This window comes from Typopeltis vanoorti, chromosome 11 (assembly GCF_054136105.1).
Source record: "Typopeltis vanoorti isolate ZY-2024b chromosome 11, IOZ_Tvanoo_1.0, whole genome shotgun sequence".
Classification (NCBI taxonomy): Eukaryota; Metazoa; Arthropoda; class Arachnida; order Uropygi; family Thelyphonidae; genus Typopeltis; species Typopeltis vanoorti.
In genome coordinates this window covers 34,298,527-34,312,355 of record NC_143559.1, presented here as the reverse complement: position 1 = coordinate 34,312,355, position 13,829 = coordinate 34,298,527, and the positions used below count along the sequence as shown (strand labels likewise).

At 39.1% G+C, this 13,829-nt stretch overlaps 1 protein-coding gene across 6 annotated transcripts in view; it reads left to right on the top strand.

The window, feature by feature from the left end:
* Nucleotides 1–13,829, top strand: part of LOC150101430 (testis-expressed protein 47-like) — a 360,248-nt gene that overhangs the window by 303,778 nt on the left and 42,641 nt on the right. The window contains exon 9 of one of the 6 annotated variants that reach the window (XM_090400901.1): nt 3,362–3,396. The exons of the other annotated variants lie outside the window; for them this stretch is intronic. The gene's annotated coding sequence lies outside the window, so the exon portion shown is untranslated. Of the gene's footprint in view, nt 1–3,361; nt 3,397–13,829 lie in introns of those variants that run through there. 6 annotated transcript variants of the gene reach the window in all.

Here is a 13,829-nt window from a genome sequence, read left to right as displayed (position 1 = left end):
GGGAAGAGAATCTCAGTGAAAATAACACTAATGGCTTTGAGAGTATATAGTGTGAGATACATGTTTATAAGATAATGAACAGGAAATGTTTAGGCAAATTAGTTTGGTAAGTGAAAAGTGAGCGATCATTATGGGAGTACTTCAACTATAGTGATATAAACTGTGCAGAGGAGACAACATGTGGTAATAAGGGAACTGAATTTTAGATTCCTTGAAGAGCCATGTCTTCGGCACCATGTGGTGAAGGGAACACATGGATCAAGAGTTTTAGATTTGGTCATAGCATCAGAACATTTGAATGTAACTGAGATGACATACTTGCTCTAAGTTGGTGAGAGTGACCACGTAGTCCTTACTTGAAGGATGAGCAGGGCTGGTTTTATCATTAGGCGAATCTAGGCAATCACCTAGGGGCAATTATTCATTTTTATAAATATCCACATGTGTAGGTGTACATGTGCTTGTGTGAGTATGACAAAAAATATATATAGAGAGAGAGAGAGACACAATGTATAGGGGTGCCTAAATTTTCTTTGCCTAGGAGCATCAGATACTCTTGGACCAGCCCTGAGGATGAGTAAGCATGTGGAGGTATCAAAACAGAAGAAAGTTATGTGGAATTATAAGGCAGGTTATTATCATAGATTTAGAAATCAGCTTGCAGCAGTACAATGAATGAAAGAATCTGAAGGAAGAGGAGGTGGGTGTCATTAGTGCATTGGAGATACTTAAGAAAAATTTGTTGACAGCAATGAGAGATTGTATATTTCAAGTGAGGAAGATCAAGCAATTTGGAGTCAAATGGATGACAAAAGGAATAAAAGGAGAATTGCGGGGGGGGGGGGGGGGGGGCAATTATGGAAGGCATATAAAGAGACAGGAGTGGAGAGCAGTTGCTTGAGAAATATAAAGCTCAGGCTAGGAAAGTGACTAGTATTGTAAGGAGAAAAAAAAAATTAGAGTACGAAGGAGAAAATCCCGAGGAGTTTTTTTCACTACATGGTGAGCAGGAGAAAAAATTATAATGGGCAGATTAACTTGCTGGGTGGAGATGGGAATTGGATGACCAAAGCAAATGACGTAGTTCATCTATTCAGTGATCACTTTATTAGAGTGTTCCATCCTGGTACTATCTATACAAATGATGAATAATAGTGGAGTAGTGTGCATTCTTGTCTGACAACTGATTTTAGATCAGAACATCTTCCTATAACTCCTTCATTTCTAATGGTTTACAACTTAAATATAGACTATACATTGTGTAATGTTCTATTTACCCCATAAATTGTAGAATTTTTGAAAATCTTATCTCTTGGCACCCAATAAGAATTGCAGTTATAAAATATTAGACATAGCTTTATTAAAACACTTAAGGAATTGAACAACGTAGTTAAGGATATAAATTAAATTAAATGTTGCCATCTTCTAAAGGAACTTACGAAAAAAGTTACGTGCACATAGACACTACAACACAGAAACTAGGAATGAAGAGATGAAGCTATTGTTATCCTAACAGTCCTGATGGTGCCCTCTAACGGGCTAAGTAGGCGTTCTTGGCCGTTGGGCTGAAGGTCTGCTGATGTAGGCCTCCCAAATTTGGGGCAGTCGCATACAGCCAAATTTGTTGAGGTTTGGAGAATTTCTTAGGGCTGAGGCTGATTCCATAAAGAGTCTTTCAAATTTGTATTTGCTACGGTGTATCACTGTAGCATTCTTCCACCGTATTGTGTGGCGTGTATCCAGAGCATGGTCCACAAGCCCAGAATGACTGTATTTGTGAAAACGGATGTAGTCCTTGTGTTCCGAAATTCTGATATTCGCTGTCCTGCCTGTTTGGCCAAAGTAAGACAATTTACAACTGCAAGGGACCTGGTAAACACCAGGTAGGTCTAGGGGAAGTGGTTGGTCTTTAGTGGAGCGGATAAGGGATGCCAATTTTCTGTAAGGTTTGTAACAGGAGGTCAGGTCATGTTTTTTTAAGATTTTGGTAATCTTTTCCGAGGTGCCTCGGATGTAGGGAATGGTGATGGATTTAGAGTAATCCTTGTTGTGGATGGGGGGGGAGAGGGAATCTGTGGTTTGTAGGTTCTAATATTTTTTGGATTTTTTTGGGGGGGTAGCCATTGGCTGAGAAAGTGTTAAGGATGTGATTTAGTTCAGTGTTTAAAGCCAAGTTGTTTGAACAGATTAGTTTAGCCCTGTTGTATTGTTTTTTCGCTACTCCATATTGTTGTGAGGGGGGGGGATTGTTGGTGAATGTATCTGCCTGTATGGGTGGGTTTTCTGTAAACTGAGAAAACCAAGGTTCCATTAGGCTGGCGGGTGACTAGTGTGTCTAGGAAAGGGAGGCTGTTGTTTTCCTTTTTTTCTAGAGTGAATTTGATTCTGGGGTGTTGGTTGTTTAAGTGTGTTAAGAAGGAGAGAAGTGCTTCAGAGCCATGTGGCCAAATAGCGAATACATCATCAACATAGCGAAGCCATATGGTTGATTTTTGTGAGGCAGAGGCCAAGGCTTTTTATTCAAAGGTCTCCATAAAGAAATTGGCCAAGGGTGGGGAGAGTGGTGAACCCATGGCTGTCCCCTCTATTTGTTTGTAGAATTTTCCCTGCCAAACGAAATAGCTTGAGTTCATTGTGAACTGAAATAAGGATGAGATATCGGGAGAAAATTTAGCTTGGATTAGCTCTAAAGTTTCCTTGAGTGGGACATTTGTAAATAAAGAGGAGACACTGTCTTACTTTGGCCAAACAGGCAGGACAGCGAATATCAGAATTTCGGAACACAAGGACTACATCCGTTTTCACAAATACAGTCATTCTGGGCTTGCGGACCATGCTCTGGATACACGCCACACAATACGGTGGAAGAAAGCTACAGTGATACACCGTAGCAAATACAAATTTGAAAGACTCTTTATGGAATCAGCCTCAGCCCTAAGAAATTCTCCAAACCTCAACAAATTTGGTTGTATGCGACTGCCCCAAATTTGGGAGGCCTACATCAGCAGACCTTCAGCCCAACGGCCAAGAACACCTAATTAGCCCGCTAGAGGGCACCATCAGGACTGTTAGGAGAACAATAGCTTCATCTCTTCATTCCCAGTTTCTGTGTTGTAGTGCCTACGTGCACGTAACTTTTTTTGTAAGTTCCTTTAGAAGATGGCAACATGACGTTGCCGAAATATCAGAAAATATTTATTAAAGTTTAATTTAATTTATATCCTTAACTACGTTGTTCAATTCCTTAAGTGTTTTAATAATGCATAACCAATGTATAAGCTTGTCTACGAGAATTAGACATAGCTCTTGATCATTTAAGATCAAAAAAATTCTGTATTTTATTTTACATGTATATTCTTAGCTGCAAGAACATACCTGCCAACTTTCCCAATTTAGGTGAGTGATTCCTGATTTTTTTTATCCATTCGCTCACCTCCAAATTAGTAAATTTCCTCCCAGTTTTTCATAAACAAAGTTGAAACTGCAACCATGTTATTAAAATTGTCCTATAATCCGAACTGATTTCTTTGCAGTAACTCATACTGGAACTTTGCTCCCTTTATCAGTGTGGCAGGAAGAGCAAAAATGTGTTGTTTTAAGTACTTTATCTCACTGAATAAATATATCTTTTGTATCCAAAAATTAAATCCAGGCATTAATTAGCAGAAGAGAACTGGCAAAAGTTTGATTTTGGTATACTACTAATTTATTTTCAAAATCAGTGAACACAATTAGCAGGGAATGGCATTCCACATTAACTACAATATACACATATAAATAATGCCAAAAAATAATAATGTCAACCATATAGAGCTATAAAATCGCTGTGAAACCTTGAGCATATGAAAACATATAGCAGTGGTAATATTTTGTTTTAATTTTTAGTGAATCTCATATTTTGGACACATAGTGACAGTACATGCCATAATTTAGAGAACATCTGTTAAATGCTCATATTTCTTACCATAATGTAAGTCAGGCTTCTTTGGTGTTCTTAATGGCAGTACTACTTATGAAAGCTTGTAACATATTTGTACTATGGGTTAGATATTCTGGAAATTCTGCTTTAGGGACCAAACATGGTTCTATTTCAAGTATCTGTTAAGTGGGGGGGGGCAGGAGGTCTCACAACAGAAGATGAAAATTATATTCTATCTTGAAGACATTAACAAAACATGTATGGCACAGTGAAATTCACACCCATTGCCTGTAGATCAAATATTAGTGCTGTTGTTTATCGACTTACAAACCAGGCTCAGAAGCCATACCCACAAAGTCTTCAGGAAACACTATTACTTTTTTCTTGAATCCAACCAAATATTGTATTAATAAACAAACTGTTACCATTTGAAATTGCTGATGTAATTTTAGATTCCTAACATAATTATTAGTACTGAAGTAATTCTATTTTTTTCCATTTCTCTACTATGTTGCACCTCATCTTCCATTAAATGTGGTAAGAGCAGTGGCCTGTCATGGTTAGGTGACATAACATTTTCGTAAACCTAATTTAATTTGGTAATTTAGTTAATTCTGTCACATGCTGTGTTATATCCGTGTGTAGAGGCTTAAGTGCTGTGAGGACATCATGTTGGAGGCTTAATGGATTATATGCAGCACTCAGTAAAGATTAAAACAGAATTTAATTCTTCCTATATTTTGTCTCAATCAGTGAGACATCTTCAGGGATTACAAAAAAAACTAATGTAACATATATACAAATAACAAACAATACTAAGCCCAACCATGTGGGTGACACTAAAGTCCTGTCTAGGTGGAGCACCCTCTAAGGGCGGTTTCAGGTGGCCTGGAATGTAAAGTGGGACCTCTGGTGATAAGCATTTCCCGAAGCTTAATGCAACCATATTTGTTAAGATTTGGTTGATTCCTGAGAGCTGCTGCTGATTCTAAGAATAGTCACTCTTTTTTGAATTTTCTGTGGTGGAGCATGGTGGTTTTTTTCCATGAGATCCTGTGGGTTGTATCCAAGACATGGTCAGCCAGTCCTGACATGGTCGTGGTTGCAGATGTATGACTTATGTTCCTCCAGGCAGATAGTAGCTGATCTGCCTGTCTGTCCAAAGTACACCAGTTTACAGGAACAGAGTACTTTATAGACTCCAGGCACTGAGAGAGGAGGGAGCTGATCTTTTGTAGAGCAGATAAGGGTAGCAAGTTTGTGGTGGGGCCTCCCCATTCCCTGGTCTTCTCTTCAGAAAGAGTTTAGAAGTGCCATCACCATACCCTACATCCGTGGCACATCCGAAAAAATAGCCAAGATTTTAAAAAAGTACAACCTACACACAGTATATAAGCCCCACCGCAAACTTGCTACCTTTATCTGCTCTACAAAAGATCAGCTCCCTCCACTCTCAGTGTCTGGAGTCTATAAACTACCCTGTTCCTGTAAACTGGTGTACTTTGGACAGACAGGCAGATCAGCTACTATCTGCCTGGAGGAACATAAGTCATACATCTGCAACCAACCACGACCATGGTCAGTTAGGCCTGGCTGACCATGTCTTGGATACAACCCACAGGATCTCATGGGAAAAAACCACCATGCTTCACAACAGCAAATTCAAAAAAGAGAGACTATTCTTAGAATCAGCAGCAGCTCTCAGGAATCAACCAAATCTAAACAAATATGGTTGTAAGCTTCCTAAGATTTGGGAGCGCTTATCACCAGAGGTCCCACTTTACATTCCAGGCCCTTAGAGGGCATTCCACCTAGATAGGACTTTAGTGTCACCCAGGTGGTTGGGCTTAGTATTGTTTGTTATTTGTATATATGTTACATTAGTTTTTTTGTAATCCGTGAAGATGTCTCATTGACTGAGACGAAATATAGGAAGAATTAAATTCTGTTTTAATTCTTTCTGAGTGCTGTATACAATCCATTAAGCCTCCAACATGAGGTGTGTTATATCAATATACATTCTGTTGTGGTTTGTCTTTGAAAGAGAAAACTTTGATAGGGACTTTTCCATGAAGATTAGCTAGTCTCATATGGAGTTGGCAGGCTTTTTCATATTGCAAAACACACAGTCTGAAGAGCAAATGCCATCCTGGTTTTCCCAGTGGATAGCATCTCTTTTCTTCATCAGGCAGGCTGTAGGTTCAAATCTTACAGTGGTATGAATGTTTGAGAAACTCTTTAGGTAGCAGATAATTTTATATTCATCATCCAGTGTGTGTGACCACTACTCCACTTATTAGAGGCCTGAAGTGGATTGAAAAAAGTATTATGTTCGGTCTCTAGAGCATAATAACTAGATTATATACCCTTAGCTTACTCACAAACATGCAATAAATTTCTACTTAATGTACAATAGATTTATTCACATGAAAAAAAGGACATAATGTACCCCATAGCATTTATTACTGCAGGTGTAATTCCATCTAAACCAAACCAAGCTGAGAAAAAATCCTTGTTACATATGACACTAGCTAGCATCTTCAGCTGAAATGTCTTTGTAAAGATATCTTGCATTTTAATGCAAGGTATCTTTACAAAGATACCCAATTCTGGATCCTCGTTCTCACAACACCTGACACACAGATACCTATAATTTGATTCTTGAGTTCTATCACCTCCCTTATGAAGCAGCACAATCTTGCCTTCCTTCCACTTCTTAGGACCCTGAAACAGTGCATGACCCATGTTAAAAAAATATGTCAAGGCAGATGTCAACTCCCTGGCACATTCCTTCAAAATATGTGGTAATATATTATCAAGTCCCACAGCCTTATTAACATCAAGTTTGCTCAACTCCCCATACACCCCCCCCCGTTGCTCACTTACAGTTAGTCCCTCCTCTCCATCATCAACTGCTCTCAAACTCTCCATGATATCATATTCACAAGAATGAAAAGCCTTTATGAACTGCTCATTAAGTATCTCCACTATATCTTCGGCAACAGGTGTCCTTTTACCATTTCACCATAAATCTTCATCCTTATATAATCATTCTTTTTTTTTTTTTTTTTTTTGCTGACTACATATCAAAAGAATTCCCTATGATTCTTTTTTTTGGCTTCATTAGCTAACTGCTGCTCATACCACACTTTTTCTACCCTTACCAACCAAGTTACCTGCCTTGCCTGGTCTTTGTAATCCTCATGGAACTACTTCTTACAACTTCTCTTATGCTGCCTTCATAATACCCTTTTTCTCTGTATTGCATACTTAATCTCTTTATTTATCCATTTCACACCTACCTTATTTAACCTTCCGATCCTTGGAATACATTTAGACATTGCTTCTACAAGATAGTTCTTGAATATCCCCCAAGCTGCACATTGATCTCTTTTCCAGCTAACTCCTCATTCCATGCTACACCTGCAAGCTGTCTCCTGAGTTCTTCATAATCACCAGCCTTGTAGTTCTACATATACCCTTTTCTCACAGAGGTCCTCACACTGCTGGCAACCACCCAAGTAATCACTTCATGGTCACTCTCACAAATTTGAGGGTGATTGGACACCTAATTTATAATTACATCCTCTGATGAGATGATCAAATCCAAGACCCTCAATCCTCGTGTGCCCTCTGTTACATATTGTCTGAGGTAGTAGTTGTCCCTCAAAAACTCATTTACTTTACTTCCAGTTGCTATCTCATCATCCCAATCTATATTGCCATAATTAAAATCACTCGTAATGATCATCCTTTTCTTATTTGCTTGGCTAATTCGATTATACGTTTCATAGTCACTACCATCCACATTACTTGGTCTATAACAACATCCAACCAAGTATATCATTCTATTCACCTCTTTCTCACACCATACTGCATCAAAACCACTGGCACTATTTCTCTCTTGCATCTTTACTTTGTATGGACATAACTCTTTCTCTATCGTCAACAGCACTCCCCCTCTCTTTTTACCCTTTTTATCCTCATGAAACACATCATACTGTTCCATCTCTTTTCCTGTCAGGATGTCACCCTCATCCAGCCATGTCTCACTTATTCCAACAATTTTTGGGTGCATTTGTATACAAACACAGCAGTTCATTCCTGGATCTGTAGCTAGTTCCACTGATGCCTCTCATTCGATGTGATTTCTCCATGCTCAACTCAAGCCATTTCCCTTTCTCCTTATTCATTTTAGAACCCTCTTCAAATCCAACTGTTTCCTCTTGATCCCTGTTTCCTTTCCTGTCTGCACATGCATTCACATCCTCTTGGAGCATCCACCTTTCTCATGCTGTGTTCCCCTGTCCACCCTGAGCCTCTCTGTTTCTGTCCATCTTGAACACCCATTCTCTCTATACTCATGCCACTCACTTCTTCATGACCATCTCTTCAAACTCTTGTCTTAGTCTCCCACTCTTACACATCACTTCCCACTTGATCACATTCATTCTCTGTACTAACTTCTCTACCTTCCAGCAGCAGTCTCTCCAAGAAACTCACACAAAACCACTCAAATGCAGCCCCACACTCTTCTACAGTTCACTTCGCCCTTCAAACTCATTCCACATATTAACAAACTGCACTCCTTTCTCCTCACACATTTCTGCTAACATATCATTCATAAATCTTGCTCTCCACATCATCTTACCACTGTCATACCTAAGCAACATGCTTACTACCTTTCCTATCGCACTATTCTCATTTATTCATCTAAGCAACCTTCTGATATCCAATCTGATGTGTTCTTTGTACCTATTAAACTACCAATTCTTTTGCTCTCTTACTTCTTGTATCCAATGCCTCAATCACTCTACTCATTCTACCTCCGGTAAAACATGCCTTGTGCATCCTCTTTTCCACACACCTTTAAAAATTGAATCGCCATACGCCACTCGCGGGTCTTTCGTTACCTCTTCTATACCAACGTTATTTGTTTTCATCATTTTCGCTCTCCCATACATTTCCCGAATTTTCTTAACTTCATTCCACATCCATTTCATCTCTTGCCTCATCCTAATCAACTCAACTTTCGAATCTTGTGTCACATTTTCACTGTCATTCATTCTTTTGAATTTTTGAAATCTCGAACCCTGCATCACACTTTCACTCTCATTCATTCTTTCAATTTTTTACACTTTCGAACCTTGCGTCACACTTCTGCTTTCATTCATTCTCTCAATTTTGTTGCCTTCTCCCAGATTCGCATCACTTTCATCTTTCTTACCATTGATTAAGTTTTTCAGATTGCTCGTTCTCTTTTTCAAAACTTTTTTAACCTTTTTTTTGCTGCTGTTTTACACTGTCCTTCTCTATCAGACGAGCACTTATTCTCCTCGCGGCATTCTCGCTACTAACACTTTCTGTCATCAACATATTAGCATTCATTAAGTCCTCTTTTAGCTCACACTTTGCACATACCTTCCTTCCATCTGCCTTAAATATCCACAATTTATCACTGTAAACAAATGAGTACATATAGCACACCTCATATTTCACTATAACGACTGAAGTTGAAGTTAAATTCCTGCATGGACAAACCCACTGCCATCTTTCCTTTGCTGGTTTTTATGCTAAGCTCTGATATCAACATACTCATATACTATTTTCTTTTTCTAACTGCAGTTTTTTTGCTTCTACTTGTTTCTTGGTTAGTTCTGGTTCCTTAATTAAACCTTTGGCTCTTTTTCTTTCTTCTATTTCCTTTCTTAGTTCCAGTTCTTCCATCTGTTCTTTATATGAGTAAAGCTTGCTTTCTCTTTTTATATTTTTCGTATTAGCTTCTTTTTCTTTCAGATTCTCAATAACTGATGTATCAGACAGTTCTCCTTCAGGTGTAAGAAAGATACTGTACTCCTCTTTAGTTAGTTCAGAAAGCCGAGGATTACTTAATAATGAGTATACATGATTCACCATAAGTGGCACATACTGTTCTGGAGCCAATTTCACTAAAGTTTGTACAACGTTTTCTAAAGGAGGAAAAAATTCCAGAGGATCAAAAATGAGGTTACTAATTTTTGAGGATGCTGTAGACAGGAATGTAACTGGATTCTGATGAAGTCTGGCCAAAAGCTTTATCCACATATTTGGTTGTACATTTATCACTGAAGGCAGATGTGAAGGAATTAACATTTCTATTGCTAACTGCTCGCAATCACTATCACTTAGATCAGATCCCGAGCAAAGAACAAATAAACAGCTCGTTAGAATTTGTGGATTTATTTTTTGTCTGCTGCTTTCCTCAGTATCTTTTTCAGTACTTCCTGGCTTAATGTTGTCCACAAATGCAGGAAATGTTTTTAACAGTGAACATGCAATATTTGTACCTCCCAGCACAGAAAGCAACTTATGCATTACTGATTCAGCATGCTTTCGAACTTTGTAAGAAGTATGATTAAGAATGTGAAGCAGCACATGGTTCACTGGCCTCATTCTGTTATTCAAGATGTTTCCATGATCCAGAATTAGCCGTTCTATCATTGCCAAGATATATTTCAGGGTGTCTTCATTAGCAAGTAAAACAAATTTTTCTGAGAGAAATGGTTGCTTCTCTGTTTCCAATAATAGTCCAGTAAGTCCCTTCAGATTATTTTCAGTTTCTATGTCTACATTATAAAGCCGAAGTAAAAGACAAACTGTAGATAAGCCTTCAGAAACTAGTAAAGCTTGGCTTGACTGTGATATAGCTTTTTCTGCAGCCTTAATTAAAATTGGTAAGAAATCCTTAGCCTGATGAAGTGTATTTCCATGGAAAGCCCAATTCATGCAATGAAAATAACCATTTCTCACTAATGTAGTGGATGTCTTTAATCCTAAACCAACTCTCAATCCTTCAAGTAGAGAAGTAGGAACTTCAAGTGTAGATCATGTACACCACAGAGATAACATTTTTAAAGTATGAAGGAGAGTATCTTCATGCACTTCCTGTTTGAGAACAGCAATAAAATGCTCTGCAGCTATCTCACTCAATAACTGTACAGAGGAACTGCCAGAAACTCCGTGGAAACTAAGATTACCAATACCACTAAGAACACCTTGTCTCTGAGTAACAACTGTTAATTTGCCTTCTGAACCATTCAAAACACCAAAGAAATGTGTAAGAAGTTCTGTGATAGACTGCTTGCTGCTGCATTGCTGTGCCAAACTTTTGCATGCTTCTATAGCTCTTTCTCTAAAAGCAGATTCTTTTGAATGTGAATAAGTTGCAAGACTTCTTCCAAGGTACAAAGCATACTGACTTAAATCAAGAGGAATTAACTGAAGAATATAATTAAGTTTTTAAAATAATTTCAGGATTCCTCAGTAATGCTTTCTGAATAGCTGGGAGAAGAACTTGATTAAAGTCATCGTGGGTAGATTGTTTCAACAATCTACCCATCGTGGTAGAATTTTGGGGCCATTGCTGTTTAACGTGTATGTTAAATATACTCATATACTATTAATTATTTCAAAAAAATTATCTGGAACCGGAGTCCTCTTTATACATCGCTACTTCTTTGGCTACACGAGCACCACAGGTTGACAACAATGGTATTATCTTTGATAGACAGCATGGATTTACTAAAGGGAGGTCATGTTTTAGTAATCTACTTACTTATTACAATAAGGTGATGGCTTCCTTGGACAGAGGAAAGGGATACACAGTAATATACTTAGATTTTGCAAAGTCTTTTGATAGATTACCACATGATAAGTTGATAGTCAAACTAGAATTCTTGTGTAGAGGCTTAAGTGCTGTGAGGACATTATGTTGGAGGTTTAATGGATTTTTTACAACACTCAAAAAGAATTAAATTAGAATTTAATACTTCCTATATTTCGTCCTAGTCACTAGGACATCTACAGGGATTACAAAAACAATTAATGTAACATGCACACAAAAACTTACAATACTAAGCCCAACCACGTGGGTGACACTAAAGTCCTATCTAGGTGGAGCCGCCCTCTAAGGGCAGTAGTAGGTGGCCTGGAATGTAAGGTGGGACCTCTGGTGATGAGTGTTTCCAAATCTTCGGAAACTTAATACAACCGTATTTGTTAAGATTTGGTTGGTTTCTGAGAGCTGCTGCTGCTTCTAAGAAAAGTCTCTCTTTCTTGAATTTGCTGTGGTGGAGCATGGTGGTTTTCTTCCATGATACTCTGTGGGTGGTGTCCAAAACATGGTCAGCCAAGCCTGAATGGCCATAGTTGTGTTTAACGATGTATGACTTGTGTTCCTCCAGGCGGATGGATGCTGATCTGCCTGTCTGTCCAAAATACGCAAGCTTACAGGAACAGGGTACTTTGTAAACTCCAGGCAGAGAGAGAGAGGAGGGAACTGATCTTTCGTAGAACGGATAAGGGTAGCAAGTTTGCGGTAGGGCTTATATGCTGTGTGTAGGTTATACTTTTTTAGTATCTTGGCTATTTTTTCCAAAGTGCCTCGGATGTAGGGTATGGTGATGGCATTTTTAAAATCTTGTTGACGAGGGGGACGGGGAATGGGGAGGAATTGATTATTTTTTTGATACTGTGTTCGCTGTAGCCATTGGAGAGGAAAGTTCTGTGTATGTGGTTAAGCTCAGTAGTGAGGTTGGTTTCACTGGAACAAAGATTGTGGGCTCTCTTGGTAAGGGTTTTAATGATGCCATATTGTTGTGAGGGATGGTGGTGGGAGAGTTTGGGAATGTATCTGCCTGTGTGTGTGGGTTTTCTGTATACAGTGAAGGATAGTGTATCATTAGGCAGGTGTGTGACTAAGGTGTCTAGGAAGGGTAAACAATTTTTCTTTTCCTTTTCCATAGTAAACTGGATTCTTGGATGTAGGCTATTGAGATGACCGAGGAAGGAGTCTAATGTGTCTGGGCCATGAGGCCAAATGGAGAACACATCATCTACATATCTTAGTCAGATAGAAGGTTTGAGTGGGGCTGAGTCTATGGCTCGTTTTTCGAAATCTTCCATATAGAAATTGGCAAGGGGGGGTGAGAGGGGGGAACCCATGGCGGTTCCTTCTATCTGCTTGTAGATTTTGTTATTCCAAGAGAAATATCCAGAGTTGATGGCAAAGGAAAAGAGATCTAAGATGTCAGAGGGGAAAACGTTTTCTAAGAGAGATAAAGTGTCAGTTAAGGGAATATTGGTAAACAAAGAGGAGATATCAAAGCTTACTAATATATCTGTATTGTTCAAGGTTAAATTTTCTGTGAGGGCTTTAAAGTGGGTCAAGTTTTTTTATGTAAGAAGCTGAATTTCTGGTGAGGGGGGACAGAGAGTTGGCCAGCTGTTTAGACAGTCTGTAACAAGGTGCATTGGTGGCATCTACTATAGGTCTGAGTGGGGAATTGGGTTTGTGGATTTTTGGTAAACCGTATATTCGGGGGGGGGGGGGGGGAGCGGAAAGGTTTAAGTTTTTTCGTGACGTCCGGGGGCCAGGAGGTTACTTTTTTAAGTAAGATTTTTAATTTCTTAACTTGTGTTTTTGTGGGGTTGTGTTCTAGCTGGATGTAGGTAGTGCGATCGCGGAGGATAATGTTCATTTTACGATTGTATTCGCTGGTATTAAGAACAACTGTGGCATTACCCTTATCTGCTCTGGTGATGACGATACTTTTTTCTTTGCGTAGTTTCTGGAGAGCCATGCGTTGGGCATAAGATAAGTTACTTTTTGGAGGCGAAGAGTGAGCGAGGATGTTGGCTATGTTGAGTCTGATGTTGCTGGCTACCTCCGACGGTAAGCGACCGATCCTCCGTTCGACGTTAACTATCACATCGAGCACCAGCACTTCTTTCGGGGCGACGGCCAAATTACAGCCGAGGCCAAAGGCGCTGACGGCATCCTCGTTGAGCCTTTTGGAAAAGAGGTTTATTACTGTCTGGAGCGGTTGAATTTGTGGTTGTGGTTTGTCTTTGACCAGGTTGCTGTATTTCT